Source organism: Rhinatrema bivittatum, chromosome 3, assembly GCF_901001135.1.
Source record: "Rhinatrema bivittatum chromosome 3, aRhiBiv1.1, whole genome shotgun sequence".
NCBI lineage: Eukaryota > Metazoa > Chordata > Amphibia > Gymnophiona > Rhinatrematidae > Rhinatrema > Rhinatrema bivittatum.
The window spans coordinates 21,677,461-21,695,142 of NC_042617.1; positions in this window are offsets into that span (position 1 = coordinate 21,677,461).

Here is a 17,682-nt window from a genome sequence, read left to right on the forward strand (position 1 = left end):
GATAAATCTGGATGTGGTGGAGAGCAGGTCTGTTTTCCTGCTCCTGAATATCCCCGGCCAAAGTTAGCCGGGCGAGTTAGAATAAAAAGTCATGGGCTGTAACAGCACGGTGCCTCCCTCCAAGCCCCCCAGCATGAACAGGAAAAGCTCTAACCTCCTCCGCCAGGATTAATATCTAAGTGCAGGCACAGCTGACTGGCACTGGCGCTTAGATATATATAAATATATCATTATATAATATATTAATTCAGTCACTGGTTGTTTCGGCGACAGCTGACCAATCCCCATTCAGAACGCACCATCAGGCTCAGGGGAGGGGGGGTGCCTCACTTTTTTTTAAGATGGGGGTAGAGGGGCATCAGGGCCATGACAGCAGCATTTTATTTTTTTAATCTTGGGGGGTGGGTGGGATGATTTGGGCTGCTATAGCCCGTGAGCTTTGTTTTTGCTTTCTTTTTTCATTTCCAATATTCGGCGAGTCCGTGAGTGCAAAGTTACTTACATAGCTCTGTCTGGGTAACTTTAGCAGACTTGCTCTGCTGAATATTCAGCTAAAGTTATCCACTGGCCTACTGAATTTAGACTTCCATGTCTCTCTCAAAATCATCTTATTTTATGTGGGCTTAAAGCATGGGCAAACCTTTACAGTTAGGTGCTCTGCTGAAAAGCTTCCCTTCTATATATCTGCTAGAGAACTGCTTTTGACCAGGAAGCATGGCAGAAGGTGGCTGGAATCGAGGACCCCCTCGTGTGTAGAAAAATAATTTTCACAGCAGCTCCTTCCATCTCTCTCCCCCTATCCTCTCTCTTACCTACATTCATTCCCTCAATACTCTCCACACTGTCTCCTAATCCTCCTATCTTCCTTGCCTTTACCCCTTTTCATCCTCCTTTCCACTTGCCTAATTTCAGTCTTGTCCTCCTCTCCCTCCCCCCTCTGTTTTCTCCTCTTGGCAGCCAATTATCATCCACGGGGGAAGCAGTCAGGAGCAGCAGGAGCAGACAGGAGGGACGAGGCTACAGCACCAAAGTCTCATGGGAATCCCTTCTTCCTGACCATTTCAACTATGCAAGGAAATCCAAACCTAGCTCACTGCAAGTGTGATCACCATCTCAGGTCTGGATTTGGTTTTACCAGCTAAAAGCTTGAACCTCACCATGAAGCTTTGGGAGAGGGTCATAGACAAGAGGATATGGGGAAATGATAAGATGAAACCCAGTTTGGGTTCTATCAAGGAAGGCTGACCATAGATGCAATTTTTGCATTGAAAATTTTGCTAGGGAAATGTGGGGAAAATAAGAATTTGAATATTGTGTTACTGAAAAAAAAAAGCATATCACAGGGTGCCCAAAGAATTAGTCTGGTATGAATGAGATAGAGACATGTGCCTGAGACTTAGGTGAGAACTGTGTGTGGAAAAGAGGCAAATTTTTCAGTCCAAACAGGAGCAAGACTTACTTACCCTAGTAACATCATTAGGAAATTGTCCTCTTCAAGTTTTGTGATTATCATATGGCAACTCCAGATGGCAGTGCACCACTAGAGCAAGCCCATCAGTCAATCGGATTACGCCTTTCATCCACCACTCCCCAAGAGCATAGTGTAATCTCCTGCATAACATCATGGGCATAACTCACACCTTGCTCTGCCATATCCAGAGACAAAGCTTCATATACATTTTTAAGACTCGTATTCCTTCCCTTGGGGACAGCCTCTCACATGAGGCCAATAGAAATGTTTCACGGCATTTTGTTTTGTGCCATCAATCCTGTGTCATTAAGACAGGCAAGAGCCACATAAAGGGCATATCCCTGGTGAGAAAACACTGTCAGGTCTTGTCAGATCTCACTGCACTCTGTCCTTGTAATATTAAAAAGTGTTTCATCCTCCTGGCTTCTGGAAAGCTGATTTCTGTAGCGGGTTAGCCCTGTTTTAATGAGAGGCGTAAATTGCGATGTAAGCAATTCTCAGTCGTTATTCTTCAAATACAGATACCAACTCTAATGTCTCACGGAAGGTCATATTGAGTAATGATGAAGATGGAGCACCTAAAGTTAAACCCTTAAAGTTATAACCGCACAGTTTATAAAAATATGCATATCTCTGCCCTCTAACTGAGGCACATAGTTGCACAAATTCAATTTCCGATTCCAGGAATGTATGGGATTTCGTCAAAAAGGCACTGCGCATCCACAAGCCAAATTTTAGTTCCAGAGATGTCCACCTCCTGGTAGAGCTGATCGTGTTGCACAAGGGCCAAATCTGCACCACCCCTGGGCTCAGGAGGAGGCAGGGAAGGATGTCCTGGGCCTGGCAATGCTTTTATCTAACAGAGCACAGTCTGTCTCATTGGCCAACAAACTTATCCACTGCCAGAGCTCACGCCTCTCCGATTATTTTCAACATCTACATTCCTCCAACCTGCAGCCTCATTCAGTCCTACAACATTTAATTGCCACTTATTTGCAGATGACATCCAACTCTGCATGAAAATGAGATCCAGTCAGGCCTCATCCAATGGTAATCTCAATGATTGTCTTGTCTTATAGCAGTAACCCAATGGCTTAGCAACCACAACTCAAGTTAAACCCCTCCAAATCAGAACTCCAATGGTTAAGCTTTCTAGGCCATCCCCTATCATCTTCTTCTTCCCTGTCAGATACCTCTTTATACCCTAAGGCAGGGGTGGGCAAGTCCGGTCCTCGAGGGCTGCAAACCAGTCGGGTTTTCAGGATACCCCTAATGAATATGCATGAAATAGATTTGCATACAACTGAGGCAGTGTGTATGCAGGTCTCTCTCATGCATATTCATTAAGGATATCCTGAAAACCCGACTGGGTTTGCAGCCCTCGAGGACTGGAATTGCCCACCCCTGCCCTAAGGAGTCAGTATGAAGCCTAGAGGTTCAACTAGATCACAACCTCACGATGGAAACCCATATTTCAAAAGTGGTAAAGACCTCCTTTATGTACCTGCATCAGATTCACCAACTGCACAACGTCCTTAACAATCACAACCTGCGATACATGCAACTAATCGCCAAACGAAATGCCTTCAACGCTTACAGAATACAGCTGCTAAAATTTTGGTTGGGACCAAAGCAAGTGACCATATAAGTCCAATCCTTCATCAGCTTTTCTGGCTCCCAGTCTAAAGGCGGATAAAATTCAAAACTCTCTCCATCTTCAAATGCGTAAATAAACAGGCCCCTGAGTATCTCTGCCAACTTCTTCTCTCCTATACTCTCACAAGAGAACTCTGACCTTCCCGAATGGCCTTTCCTCCCCTGCACTGGCTTCTGTAAAAAGACTTTGTGCTTTCAGTTGCTGTGCACCAAAACTTTAGGACTGTCCCTACGCCTTGAGCCGTGTTACCTGTTCAGCCAGGCCTAGCCCCTAGATTCTGCAGCAGAGACTTTCAGCCTTAATGACTTGACCACTAGAACTTTTGAGCAATGTCCGTAACTTAAACCACCTCTGGACTCTCGCTTCTGCCACACACATTCTTATTTAACCCTTTCCGTACCACTGCTCTACCCTTCTTGCTCTTTGCTCGGGGGAGAAGAAGTAAGTCCTACATTGATACTGTAACTTTAAATCTGATTTGGTTGTGATTGTCGATCAATGTTCCCGTAACTATTTGATTTAAATTGAACTGTAATCCAGCTTGAGGCCATTCTTGGTAAAAGGTGAAATATTACATGCTTATAAATAAATAAACCACAACCAGCAGGCCCTGAATGGATCACAAAGGAGGAATTCGAAAAGGAGATCCAGTACAAGGAGGAATCTGACAGGCAGTTACACTCTGGAAGTCTCCTTAACAGTGGGGACAATGTAACTGGGCAATAGAGGAACAAAATGGTCTCTTTCTGCCAGCATTAACTATGATCACAGAAAGGGTGGTGGGTGCATGGAGTGGACGCCCAGGAGAAACGCTTGCGACGAAAATGGTAACTGAGTTCAAAAAAGCCTTGGAGAAGCATAGAGGATTCATGGATGCAAACAAATCAAGACAGCAACTGGGGCCTATGACTATGCCTGGAAGGAAACTGGACACAGTCAGTAATATGGTCCACGGAATATGTTTCTATCATTTTTCCAGATCAGGGACTTGAAGGAAATAGCCTGGCACCTGAGACTGCATGAGCAGGGAGTGGCTGGAGTAGGTGCATGACAACCCAGATAAGTGCACCAAAGTCATATCTGGGAATTTGTACAATTGTTTCCATATTTATTTATTTTTATTTAAAGATGTATGTTCCCTCTGTCTATCATACTAAGCAGATTACGTGGGTGCATTCAGCTTTGTTGATAAGGCCAGTACTGCCCATCCAGGCATCCCACCTGTGCAGAAGGCTGTCGTTCTAGATCTCAGTCCGGACACCTCAATTAACGGCCAGCATCAAGGCCAAGGGAGGGAGATAACAGAAGCAATCTTAACTGAATGGGCTTTGAAAATAAATGGCTGAAATTATAAGCCAAGTAAGCTATTATTTACTGTTGCTTTACAATTGGACTCTCAACAGCTTCTGCTTTCTAACACATTTCCCTCACTCCTACAAGGTCAGATTATCAAATGGCCTAATAATTACAACAGCCACGAAGGAACTGGAGCCAGCTTCCCACAATACCTCTTTCACATGGCCATTCAGCTTTGGCCTCTAGCTAGATTCTGTGCGTGCAGCTCACCCCAGCCTTACACAAGTCTCATGCTCTTGTACTACTCATGTACAGGCTTGCAACCCAAGAGCAGTGCTGATCACCCTACTGTTTACATCACGTTCCCTTGCCACAAGCCTTTCACTAGATCAATCCTACACTTTGAAGGAAAAAAAAATCAGCTCTTTCCTCTAATTGTTGCTAACACTATCTGTTATATTACCTGCTCACTTAACCACCGCATCTTTTCACAGATACCACCAATTCCAAAGCACCTGCTTCAACCCCACTGCCTACAACAAAGCAAGGCTTGAGCAAGCTCCATTCAGGCCAGCACTATCGGGTATGCAAACTATGCAATTGCACAGGGCGGCATACCCACGGGGATGGCATCAGGAGCAGAGAGAGGCCTGTGCTATCACTGGTGGATCCGATCCCACCGGCAATGGAAGAAGCAGGATGCCTATGAAACCACCGGTGGACCCCATCCCATTGGTGGCAGAAGAAACAGGAAGCCTGTGCAGCCACCAATGGACCCCATCCCACCAGTAGCAGAAGAAACAGAAGGCCCGCGCGGCTGCTGGTGAGATCCATCCCACTGGTGGCAGAAGAAGCAGGCAGCCAGGGTCCGTCCTACAGCTCCTCCTCGTGTGCTGGCCCTGCAGTAATTCAACACTCGTGGTGCTAGCACTTCCTGTATTCTCATCTCACAATGCAAGAGAAGAGAACACAAGACGTGTTAGCACCATGAGTGATGAATTACTGCGGAGCCAGCATGCAGGAGGAGCTGCAGAGCAGCTGTTTTCCCCAGCAAAGAAGGAACAGGCTGGCAGCAGCCCCAGCAAAGGAGGAATGACCTGTGGACCCTGATTGCCCGGTCTAAATGTATATGTAAATGAATTGGAGGGTGTGTGTGTGTGTGTGTGTGTGTGTGTGCGTGTGTGTGTGAATGGGAGCCTGTCTGGGATGCATGTGTATGTTGTGTGAATGGGAGCCTGTCTGGGGTGTGTGGTTGTGAATGGGAGCCTGCCTGGGGGGTGTGCATGTGAGAGAGAGAGAGAGAATGGGAGCTGCCTGGGGTGAGAAAGAGAGAGAGAGAGAGAGAGGATGGGGCTGCAGGTGGATCCCAGCCAGCCAGCAATTGAAATGAAGAGGAGGGGCCAGGGCTGCTGGCAAATCACAACCAAAGAAGAGCTGGAAAGGCCTGAGGGTTTGTCTGAGAGGGAGCGTATGTATCTATGAGCTTGTGTGTGATAGAAATATTATTAGTATGTTTTTAGTATTATGATTATGTATTTATTTTATTTCTTGATTTTATTGTTTGATGGTGATGGTTCTGTTTTTTCATTATTGCACTGCATAGAGGTCTGGCTTCTTGTGGTTTCCAGTTCAGTTTTTGACTGTGCATTTGTATTTCTACTTTATGGTTGCTCTATTCTGTATTTGGTGAGGGTCTGTTTATGTTCTGCATGTGTGACTGAGGTGAGGCATTCTCCTAATAGGAAGTGTATTAGTATTTAAGGGCTTTCGGAGGGTCAAGCCCTCACCCAACACACATCACAATAGGCCTAATACCATATGTTTTGCAGGGATTTCTGGCTGGCAACACAGCAGTGCATGTAGATATAATATAAGGGATATTTTTATCTCAGAATACTGTACTCTGAAATTTTGCATGTAAAATGTTATTATAAATGCATAACTCCTGTGTTTGTGGAGTGGGCCAAGGGGGGAGGTTGGGGGGGAGGGGCATTGTGCAAGGGTATAAGGTTTGCCTAGGGCACCTAATACTCTTGCACCACCCACGGGTTCTGGGGGCTGGTGGTGTCAGTTTTTAAAGTTGGCATCACAGGAGGGAGCTGGGATTTGTTTGGTGAGCCCGGGTCAGGCAGTGAATGAACAAAGGTGGGGAGGCAGCAGAGTGATTTATTTGTTCAAGCAGGGCAGCACCGGGCCTAGCTCCTCTGGCTCTGCCCTTGCCAGCAGCAGTAATGGAGCCAGCCCCATCACCACCACCACCATTGGGGCCTGAAGATGAAGGTCCTGGTTGGGTAACTCTTTGGAGGAGGTGCCACCTCTTAGCAGGCACATAGTGGAGGAGCCACCTGCAGCTTCCGATGCTGGATCTGCGGGAGGAGTGCTGGGGTCTCTAGCAGGCCTCAGGTCTCATGGAGTTGTGGGAGCAGTCCTGGAATGGCTGTGCCTGATTATGGCCAACATTCAGGGTGACCTCAGGGAGCTGGGGGCAGACGTGGACCATCTAACTACCAGTCAAGCCACTCTTGAGCTGGTAGTCCTATGGCTAGCACCCGAGTGCTACTAAGATCTCTCTGCTCAGTTGCCTGAGTCCTTTACTTTTATCACTTTTTTGCTCCGTAGTTCTTCCTTCCCACCCCTTCCTCCCCTTGTTTAATTTTATAAATAAATATTTTATATTTTTCTGTACCTCTGGAGTGATGTGTTTTTGTCTGGTATATGGGGCCATGTAATCCTTCAACCAAAAGGCAGGGGCTTTTAGGGGAAATAAATGTATAGAAAGGAGGTGCACACAGAGGGGATGGGGAACCCTATAACAAGAGGTGTCAGAAAAGAGAAAAGATTGGGGCCCCCTCCTATCCAAGGGTGTCCTTAGCTACACATGGCAATAACCTCAGAAAGGCATGCATAGAGTGCAAGCCAGCATGGCCATTCAGATCCCGTCTGTGGGCTCCATCTCACAAAGGGTTTCATTCAAGCAGGCACTGGAAGATTCAATAGAACATAAGAACATGCTATACTGGGTTAGACCGAGGGTCCATGAAACCCAGCATCCTATTTCCAACAGTAGCCAATCCAGGATATAAGTTCCTGGCAAGTACCCAAACATTAAATAGATCCCATGCTACCAATGGCAGTAATAGCAGCAGCTATTCCCCAAGTCAAATTGATTAATAGTTTATGGACTTATCCTCCAAGGACTTAGCCAAACCTTTTTTAAACCCAGCTAAACTAAATGCCCTAACCAAATTGTCTGGCAATGAATTCCAGAGCTTAATTGTGAATTGAGTGAAAAAGAATTTTCTCAGATTTGTTTTAAATGTGCTACTTGCTAACTTCATGGAATGCCCCCTAGTCCTTCTATTATTTGAAAGAGCAAACAACTGATTCACATTTACCCGTTCTAGACCTCTCATGATTTTAAAGACCTCTATCATATCCCCCCTCAGCAGTCTCTTCTCCAAGCTGAACAGTCCTAACCTCTTCAGCCTTTCCTCATAGGGGAGCTGTTCCATCCCCTTTATCATTTTGGTTGCCCTTCTCTGTACCTTCTCTATTGCAACTATATCTATTTTGAGATGCGGCGACCAGAACTGCACACAGTATTCAAGGTGCGGTCTCACCATGGAGCTATACAGAGGCATTATGACATCCATCGTTTTATTCACCATTCCCTTTCTAATAATTCCTAACATTCTGTTTGCTTTTTTGATCGCCACAGCACACTGAGCCGACGATTTCAATGTATTATCCACTATGTTGCCTAGATCTCTTTCCTGGGTGGTAACTCCTAATATGGAACCTAACATCCTGTAACCACAGCAAGAGTTATTTTTCCCTATATGCATCACCTTGAACTTTTTCATATTAAATTTCATCTGCCGTTTGGAAGCTCAATCTTCCAGTCTTGCAAGGTCCTCCTGTAATGTATCACAGTCTTGCAAGGTCCTCTTATAATGTATCAAGGTCCTCCTGTAATGTACCGCTTGTGATTTAACTACTCTGCATAATTTTGTATCATCTGCAAATGTGATCACCTCACTCGCTGTACCCCTTTCCAGATCATTTATAAATATATTAAAAAACACAAGTACAGAAAACACACCCATCTTCCTGAATGCCCAAATCCTGGAAACAGAGCCAGGGGAAAGCCCTTTGGCTGGTAACATTTAGATAAATTGTTACGTGCAATCACATGAAAAACAGGGTAGATTAATTGCCCAGTAATAGCAGCGTGAAATATAGCAGCGTGAAATACTATTAGCTCCTCACACAGGTCATATTCTGTCAAACCCAGCATGAAGCAGCACTTGTCCCCATATTCCTCCTAGGGGCATTAACCAAAAGTGTGGCCTGTTATCCTAGGAGAAAAAGGTTGTCTTCACGATCAGTACGGTATATTCCACAGGGGCCTGCTTCTTGCTGCAATGCAGACATTCTCCTCTCCGGGAACATCCTTAGCAACAGACAAAGGCATAGAAGAACCATATTGCACTGTCTCACTCTTTGTATGCAGAAGAAGTGACTGCTGACATCACCATTCCTTAAAGTGACCCAACCCTTAGCCTGTCTCCACTGCTTAGCAGCTACAACTGATTGCTCATTAGCGTTGAAGATTAAATATAGGTAGAGGCGAAGGTTGGTTGCTATTTACACTTGGCTCACATCTGCAATGATGTGGGCCAAATATTGGAATCAAATGTGAAGGTACAATGGGTCAGGTGCAGACTACTGTAATAATAAGCTAAGAGTTTCACGCACATGCACGTACAGATCAACGTGTAAACAGTCGAGCACATTGTGACTCTGATAGTGGTCTGGAAACTGCCAGGGGTGAAAAAGCCAAAACTATAGAGGTTTTCAGGTGGACGGACAAGGAGTGTCCTCTCTGTGCAGAAGGCCATAGATCCCCCTCTAGCTACTGGCAAAGGTGTAGAAAGGTTTCCGTATTGAACCTAAACTTCCTTATCATATGCTCCTCTGACAAGTCCAGCTGGGTCCTGGGCTTATACTGTATTTCCCTGTACATATCCAGATCAGTCCAGACTCCTGGGTTTTGCCTCCCTTCCAGCAGATGGAGACAGAGAAATTTTCACATGCACCACCTTACAACCCGGTGTGCTACCTGCCACTCTTCAGTATTTCTCTGTCTCCAGCAGATGAAGGTGGTGCAAAACCTGCAGTTCTGTACCCAGCTTTGAAAAAAAGCCAAAATCAAATTTTCTTCAGATGTCTAGCCTCCCAGGAGATTGTTAGGTCCTGATGGGATCATCTCCCCTGGTTGTAGGGGTGAAGCGAGCAGGGGCTGGGAACCCCAAAAGTTGCTCTCCTGGGCACCGGGGGTGATAGCTGGGGGACCAGCTCCCTCCCCGTCAGTCTTCAGCCGCTGCCATAGTGTCACGGAAGTTATCCTCGCTTCTTGCTTTCTTTCAGTTTTAAAAAAAAATAGATCTAAAAGTTTCTCGACGCAGCAGGCTTTGGTGCTATCGCTGCTGGGAGCAGTACAGGAGCTGCTATCCGGGAGAGGGAATCCTGCCTGCGCGAGGGATCGTGCACAGGGCAGTGAGCAGTTTTCAGTTTTGCTCGGGCTATTTTTCTCTTCCTTTCCTGCTTCAGCGCTTTTTGGCATGTGCTACTGGAGCAGTTATGCCGCATACAGGCCGGTGTTCATATGGTGGAGCACAGCTCCTGAGCCGCGCGTCGTTTGGCCCATGTGCCCGCTGCCTCCCCAGAGGGGAAGGTTCTTCCGTTGGCACAATGACAGCCTCAGACATGCAGGTTACAGCCATGCAGGCACTGACCACACAAGAGCCTCTGGTCGATCCATTTCTCCTCAGCGCAGGAACGGCAGCCATTTTGAGTGCTTTCCGCGCGGGTGAGGAGAGATCAGCGAGGGGGAGGGGGATCTCCCTCCGGAGTTATTTCCTGCCAATCTGAGCCCCAGTGATGCCTGGGGCCCTCAGGGATACCTGCTGAGGAGGATCCTGAGGTGTTTGAAGGGGAAGGAGGGGGTCCCTCCGGGTTTTCCCCAGAGTTTGTCCTTTTAATGCACCAGGCTTTTTTAGCCAATGGTGCTCGCAAGAGGGGTCTCCTAGGAGCAGGGGGAGTCTTGCCCCCCCCCCCCCCCGAAAGCTACCATGCCAGGGGACACTCTGGCAGCTCTGCGAATCTGTATAGTCCAGGCCGCCATGGGTCAGGGGGGAGCTCAGGAGGTCTCGGACCTAGATGATGGCCTTGTTGAGACTCCTCCTCCCCCGGTGGATCCAGATGCAAGAGATGACCGGGTGCAGGCCCCTTCCATGGAAGGGGATGATCCTAAAGTGGTTCGCTTATTCCAGCGTGATGAGTTGGCTTCCCTCCTCCCACAAGTCCTAGCGGAGTTGGGCATCACGTCCTCTCTGGCAGAGCCAAGCTCGGACATGGTGGACCCTGTCATGGCAGCCTTGAGTGGCCCCATGAGAACCTTCCCCTGTCATGACATGATGAAGCAGTTGATGGGTCAGAAGTGGGATACTCCTGAGATGGGCCTCAAAGTCAGCAGGGCCATGGATAAACTGTATCTGTTGCCGGAGGACACTCTGGAGTTGTTGAAGGTTCCTAAGATGGACATGTAAAGATAAGATGGAAATGTAAATATTGCTCTGTTCCTTTATCTCCCCTCTTCCAGTTCCAAGTTAATTTTCCCTGTTTTTTGTAACTTTCTCACATCCTTTTCTGATTCCCTGTATTTAAAGTTCAAGGTTTTTATTGAGAATATTGTTTATTACGCTACGTTATGCCTTTCACACTTTGTTAATTGTAAACCGGGTTGATGTGATGCCTGTCATGAAACTCGGTATAACAAAAACAATAAATACATAAATAAATAAATAAATAAAATGTCAGTTTCGGCGGTCACAAAAAGGACTACTATTCCGGTTGCTAGAGCAGCAGCTTTGAAGGACCTGCAGGATCGCAAACTGGAGGTTCATTTCAAAAAGATATTTGAGGTCTCCACTCTTGGCATCAGAGCTTCAGTATGCAGCAGTTACATGCTGAGGGCTAGTTTATGATGGGTCCAACAGTTGCAGAGCGCTAGGGATCTAGTGCCTCAGGAAACAAAGCAGGCGGAGCGGTTAGAGACCGCAGTGGCTTATGGAGTGGATGCCTTGTATGACCTACTGCGTACTTTGAGCAGAACCATGGTGTCGGCAGTCTCTGCAAGGATGCTCTTGTGGCTGCGCAATTGGGCGGCAGACATTTCCTCGAAGGTGCAGCTCGCAGCACTCCTTTTTGGTGAGGACCTTGAGTAGCTGATATAAAGCAACTGGGAGAGAATAACGTACACAGGCTCCCGGTGGACAAGCCAAAGGGTCCAAAGGGCTTCTCGGCTTGTTCCCACTTTCGGGGCCAGCGTTGCTTGCGTCAGAGCAGAGCTCCAGGTGCAGGCCAGAGGCAGGCCTCAGGGAGGTCTCAGACTTGGTCCCAATCCTTTCATGGCTGCAGATCCAACCGGGATGGGTCTGCCCCTGGGGTGGGAGGAGCCAAATCCTCACAATGAGATGCAGCTGGCCCATTCCTCGGTTCCCCTCATCGGGGGTTGGCTGACTCTCTTTTACCAGGAGTGGGCCATGATCACGTCAGACCATTGGAGTCTAAGCATGGTAGAACATGGTTATGCATTAGAATTTGCTCGTCCTCTCCACAGCCTGTTCCTTATGTCTCTCTGCGGCTCCCCAGCAAAGAAGCAAATTGTCCAACAGACCATCCTTCAAGAGCTAGGGATCATTGTTCCCGTTCCCTGTGAAGAACAAGGCCAGGGGAGATATTCTATCTATTTCGTAGTTCCAAAGAAGGAGGGAATGTTCCATCCGATCTTGGACTTGAAGGAGGTCAACGTGGCCCTAAAGGTGCTCTGCTTTCGGATGGAGATTCTTCAATCGGTGATAGCAGCAGTGTGCAAGGGGGAGTTCCTGTGAAAATCACATTGAAAGATCTGACTTTAAAAGTGGTATTGCTGGTAGCAATTTGTTCCGCCAAAAGAGTCTCTGAGCTTCAGGCATTGTCTTTTAGGGAACCGTTTTTGAAAACCTCGAACTCGGGAATCTCTTTGTGTACAGTCCCGTCCTTTCACCCTAAAGTAGTATCATCCTTTCTTCTCAGTCAATTTGTAGAGCTTCCCGCCTTTTCGGACCTGGAGTTCCGTTCTCTGCCTGTCAGGGATTTGAGACACCTGGATGTGCTATTTGGAGGTTACGAACAGTTTCCGATTGTTGGATCATCTTTTTGTATTGTGGCATAGCACTAAGAAAGGGCAGAAGGCTTCAAAGTCTACGAAAGCGCGTTGGTTGAAGGAGACTATTGGGTCTGCCTATATCAGTCAGGGTTGCCTTGTCCTGGAGGGGTTAACAGCTCATTCTTCCCGTTCACAGGCCACTTCATGGACAGAGTGTCAGCTGGTTTCTCCTCAGGAGATTTGCAGGGCAGCCACTTGGAAGTCATTACACACATTTGCCAGACACTACTGCCTGGATGTTCGAGCTGGGGACATTTGCAATTTTGGCAAACATGTCCTTCGAGCGGGACTCTCACAGTCCCACCCCATCTAGGGAAGCTTTGGTAGATCCCAGGAGTCTGGACTGATCTGGGTAGGTACAGGGAAAGGAAAATTGGTTCTTACCTGCTAATGTTTGTTCCTCTAGTACCACAGATCAGTCCAGACGCCTGCCCACTGCAGAGGTTCAGCCTTTTTGGGTGAGAGTGTAGCTAAAGAGAAGCTGCTCGATGGGTATTTCTTCTTACTTACTTACCTGATCTATGGCATGCAGTTCTGCAGTCTTCTGCTGCAAAATCAATTGGTTTTTGTTCCTCATCCTCTGCTCGTTGTGGGGTTTGGGGCTAGAGTTTCACATGTTCCAGATTGTTTGGTTATTAAGTTGTTTTCTCTGCTTGGGTACTGATAAATAGTGCTACAGAGTGGCGGGTAGCACACCGGGTTATAAGGTGGTGGTGCCTGTGAACATTTCCATCTGCTGGAAGGGAGCCAAAACCCAGGAGACTGGACTGATCTGTGGTACTACAGGAACGAAAATTAGCGGGTAAGAATCAATTTTCCTATCCTCTCTATAGAGTACCTCCTCCTCCCCTGTTGCATCTCCCTCTGGTGATGCAGATTCCACGAAAATCAAAATGCTATTACTCATCGCCAGCTCACCCAGACCCACCACTAGTTTATTCAGACCTTCCAACAAATAGCAGGAACACACACTCTCAAACAGTAGATGTATACAGCAGGTACATAGAGAAGACAGACAAAATGCATGGAAAAAGGCACACAGCCAACAAATACACAAGATATGAAAGAAAGAGAGCAGGCTAACAGCACACAAATGACAGTGAAGTATAAACGCTGACAATGGTTCAACAACAAACGACTCACAACAATCTCCAGCACTAAGTGCCAATCCAACCACCAGGTCACAGAAGACAAGTGAGGTTGAAATTCAGCGTTTTAGATAGAAGGGTGTAAAAGTGTGCATGCCTTATGATGTCTGCATATATTCCACTTATACAATGTGTAAATGCACGCCTATTTCCAGACCAATGCCTCACAAAACCCTCCATTTCTCTGTGCATAGATTTGTGCGCGATATCGGCAGTACACATAAAATCGCTGACCATTTGAAAATTCATTTGCCCCGTGTAAAGGCCACACTTACACACATACTTTGCTTTTTTATGAGCACTAATCCTGCACAGGTCCTTGACAATCAGCCCCAGAGTGTACAAAACGAATTTCTTTTTTTTAAAATTTTTCGCTCAGCCTGACCGCTTAAAATGAGGTCATTTGATACTTTTTCGGATAAGCGCTGTTGGTCACTTTCAGCATGAGAGTGATCACTGGGAAAATATTGATGGCCATCAAAGACATCTCTCCAAGTTAGTAATGTTTTATTGTATTTTATTCTATTTCTAACCTTATCTTTTTTTTATGTTATTGTATGTTATGTTTTAATTTTAATTTTGTTTTATGTACGATTATGTTCATGATTTCTAATCCACATTGAATCTTAGAGAATTGCAGAATATAAGAAATATAAATAACTATCATGCTAAATTAACCCATTTGTAAATTCCCCTACTGTGGCCAAAGATATGTGTGTATTGCTTCATAGCGTACACACTTTTTCCAAGTCAGAAAAGGGGAAGGGAAGGGAAACTGCGGTATCTTTTTTACCCATGGTTCCCACTAGCCCCAAATTTTATCTTACAGGTCTGTGGGTACAAAGTGCCCTGGGCAACTTCAACATTGCTTCCAAAATGAATGAGGTGGAAGTCTTGAGAAAGAGCTGAGTTCATGAAACTGTGACTGTCCAAATGAAGGAGGATCCCTCGTCCAAATACCTGGGCATGGAGGATTCCACATTTCGAGACCTTGGCTAAGACCTTCCAGATATGGGACATGGGCAGATCCACAAGAAAGCATCAAGATGGGTAACACCAACATTGATGAAATCAAAGAAGTGTAACCCTTTTTTGGATGAACCCGGATGACCGTTCCAGAGGTCGTATCTCACAGTTCTGTTTAAGGTGGAGCTCAGTTATTATGCCATGAGATATAGTTTCCAGGGTTTCCTGCACAAGGGGAAAGTTTCCTTTTAAGGCCATCACATTACGCTTAGGATTTCACATTGTCTTTTGTGCACAGCACTAATAATCACAGCATTAGAGAAGCATGAAGTCACTACTCAATGAAACACAAGAAGAGTCGTATGGTGGTTTCCAACATTTCTCCTTTACTGATAATGATGATTTAAAGTCAAGTTATTACAAGTGCTTTTAGTACATTTGTGACTTCTTCGGCCTTTAGTAGCAGACGTTAAATCCAATTGATGCAATTATTTTAGTTGTTTGACCTCTTCCCTCCCATTGGGTTCTGGGCAAAGCTTTTTTGCTTCCCTCCTAAGGTAATTTAAAGTTTTAGTCTTATCGTCTATCTCCTCTTGTAGTATCAAGGATGATACCTTTCTCTCCTCATCTCCCAATCGTCAGCAGATATTTATGGGCCATTGACGTGGTCCATCTCTGTTCCTTCTTCCTCTCACATGATGGGTGGAAGTCATCCTCTCTTTGGATCTTGATGATCTCAAGCTCTTCCTTCTGGAAGAGAAACTTCTCCCATTGGATTTAAGAGCAACATTAATTAAGCTTAACAGAGTCCAAAAGGATTTGGCACACGAAACTCAAATTTTTAATGAAAGATTATTAAAGAATTAGAATGAGAGAAAGAACTCTGTGGAGGTTTAAGTTGTCAGAGCTCAGCACCAGACCTGCCGACTCCTCCAAAGCAAAAAGGATCCACGAGGGGTGATCTCTCCATATAAGCCAGCAGGACAGGCCTATTGCAAGCATCCCACAAGGAATCCCTAAACTGTCTTTCCCCACACCAAATGGTATAACCCTGGTTACATATAGTAGGGGACTAACAGGAACCTTCCAGAAGTTTGCATCAATTCAGAGGGCTCTGCCTGAGGTCATGCCACCACCATAACTAAGCCAGAAGCTGGACATTTCAGCTAAGAAGAACCAAATCCAACTGCTGGACAGCTACTGGGCATTAGCAGCAGAGATTGCAGTTTTACTTTCATTGGGTCAAAAGTTGCTGAGTTAAGAAGAAAGCAGAAACCAGAGGGAATATTTTATGTTTTCTCTCCCTCTCTCTCTGTTGGTTTGTGTTTGTTTTCTAACAGGATCAAATGTTCCAGTGTCCTGTGATAAAAAAAAGAAAAAGAAAATCCTGCAAATACAGGTTCCATCGATGAAAGACAGCATGGAAGCTGCAATGCAGCAAAAGATTAAGTTTGGTTAAATTGAAAAACAACAAAATGTGGAAAAAATATAAAAAAATTGGTCCCAAGGCAAAAGATTGTGTTTCGTTTGTTGCTAATTTGTTTGCAGAATGCAGGCTGAGGATGTACTGTAGCTTTACTGAAAATTATATGTAGCTGATCCTTAAACTGTTTGCTGTGCAATTTCCGCAGAGTATGTATATTTTTCTAATATGTGTGAATAGCCAGTGTCCTCCCAATACAGAAAACCACCAGCTGGGAAGCAGGTGACAAGAGTCGTGGAGTATTAGTCGGTGGAACAATTCACAAAGTTAAAGCAGTAAGATAGAAAAATAAGCTGCAGGGTAAGTGCAGTTTGTTTGAGATCGCTACCAGTATGCAGGGTCTGTGGAGGCTTCTCACGTGCAAGCAGATGTCCTGCTCATCCAGCAGTAGGCACTCATCTGGGGTTGACGTTCCTGATCCACAAGCATTGCATGGATATTCAGCCACCCTCCTACTGAGCTGACATCTTGGGCGGCCACGAAGTGAAAGATGCGGAGTTCCGCTCCGCCATTGCTTCAGTCCGTATGGCCCCCTACAGGGCTGAGAAAGGCAGCAGCTTCAGCTTTCTATTTACTATTAAGCCATCTAAGACGCGACTCTTGAAGATTCTCCGCCAATTGCCCTTTGGCTGTGTTGTACTAAGACTGCTGTTCTGCTCAGGGACGGTGCTAGCATTTTTGCTGCCCTGTGTGAACAATTAAGGGTGGATTTCTAAGAGCCCTACGTGCGTTAAATCCCGGCGTTTACGTGCGTGGCCAGGCGAGCGAATCTTCAAAGGGGCCCGGCCACGCACATAAGTGCCGGGTCTCTTCGAAGGGGGCGGGCCGGGATGGCGCCATTAATCGCTGTCCCCGATGACCCGGCTGCCGGTGCACGCAACTTTCTTCAGCTCGGGGGTAAGTCCTGAAACAAAAACAAAATGTAAAAAGCTAGGTAGGGTTTAGGGGATGGGGAGGAGAGGAGAGGGGGAAGGGAGGTTAGGTAGGGGGGAGGGGACTGGGGAAGGCCCAGCTGCGTCGGAAATTGCGGAAATTGCAAAAGTCCCCCCCCCTTACTCACGCCGTCCGCACGTACGTGCACCGTGCACGGATTATGAAATCCGACGCACATGTGTGCGCAGCCCATGGATTTTCTAACATGCGTGCGCCGGCACGCACATGTTAGAAACTTCAATGCCAAAATTGGGCAGGAGTCATCCCAAGGTGATCCCGCTCCACCGACCGCTAATTAAAAATGGTGCCGGCTGGGCCTGTAGCTGGCACCATTCTGTGGTACAGAAATGAGTTCACTCCTGTGGTGCCACCCAGTAAACCCATATGGTATTAGGCCTATGGTTACACCTGTTGGATGTGGGTTTGGCCTTCAGAAAGTCTTGAGTAAACTAACTT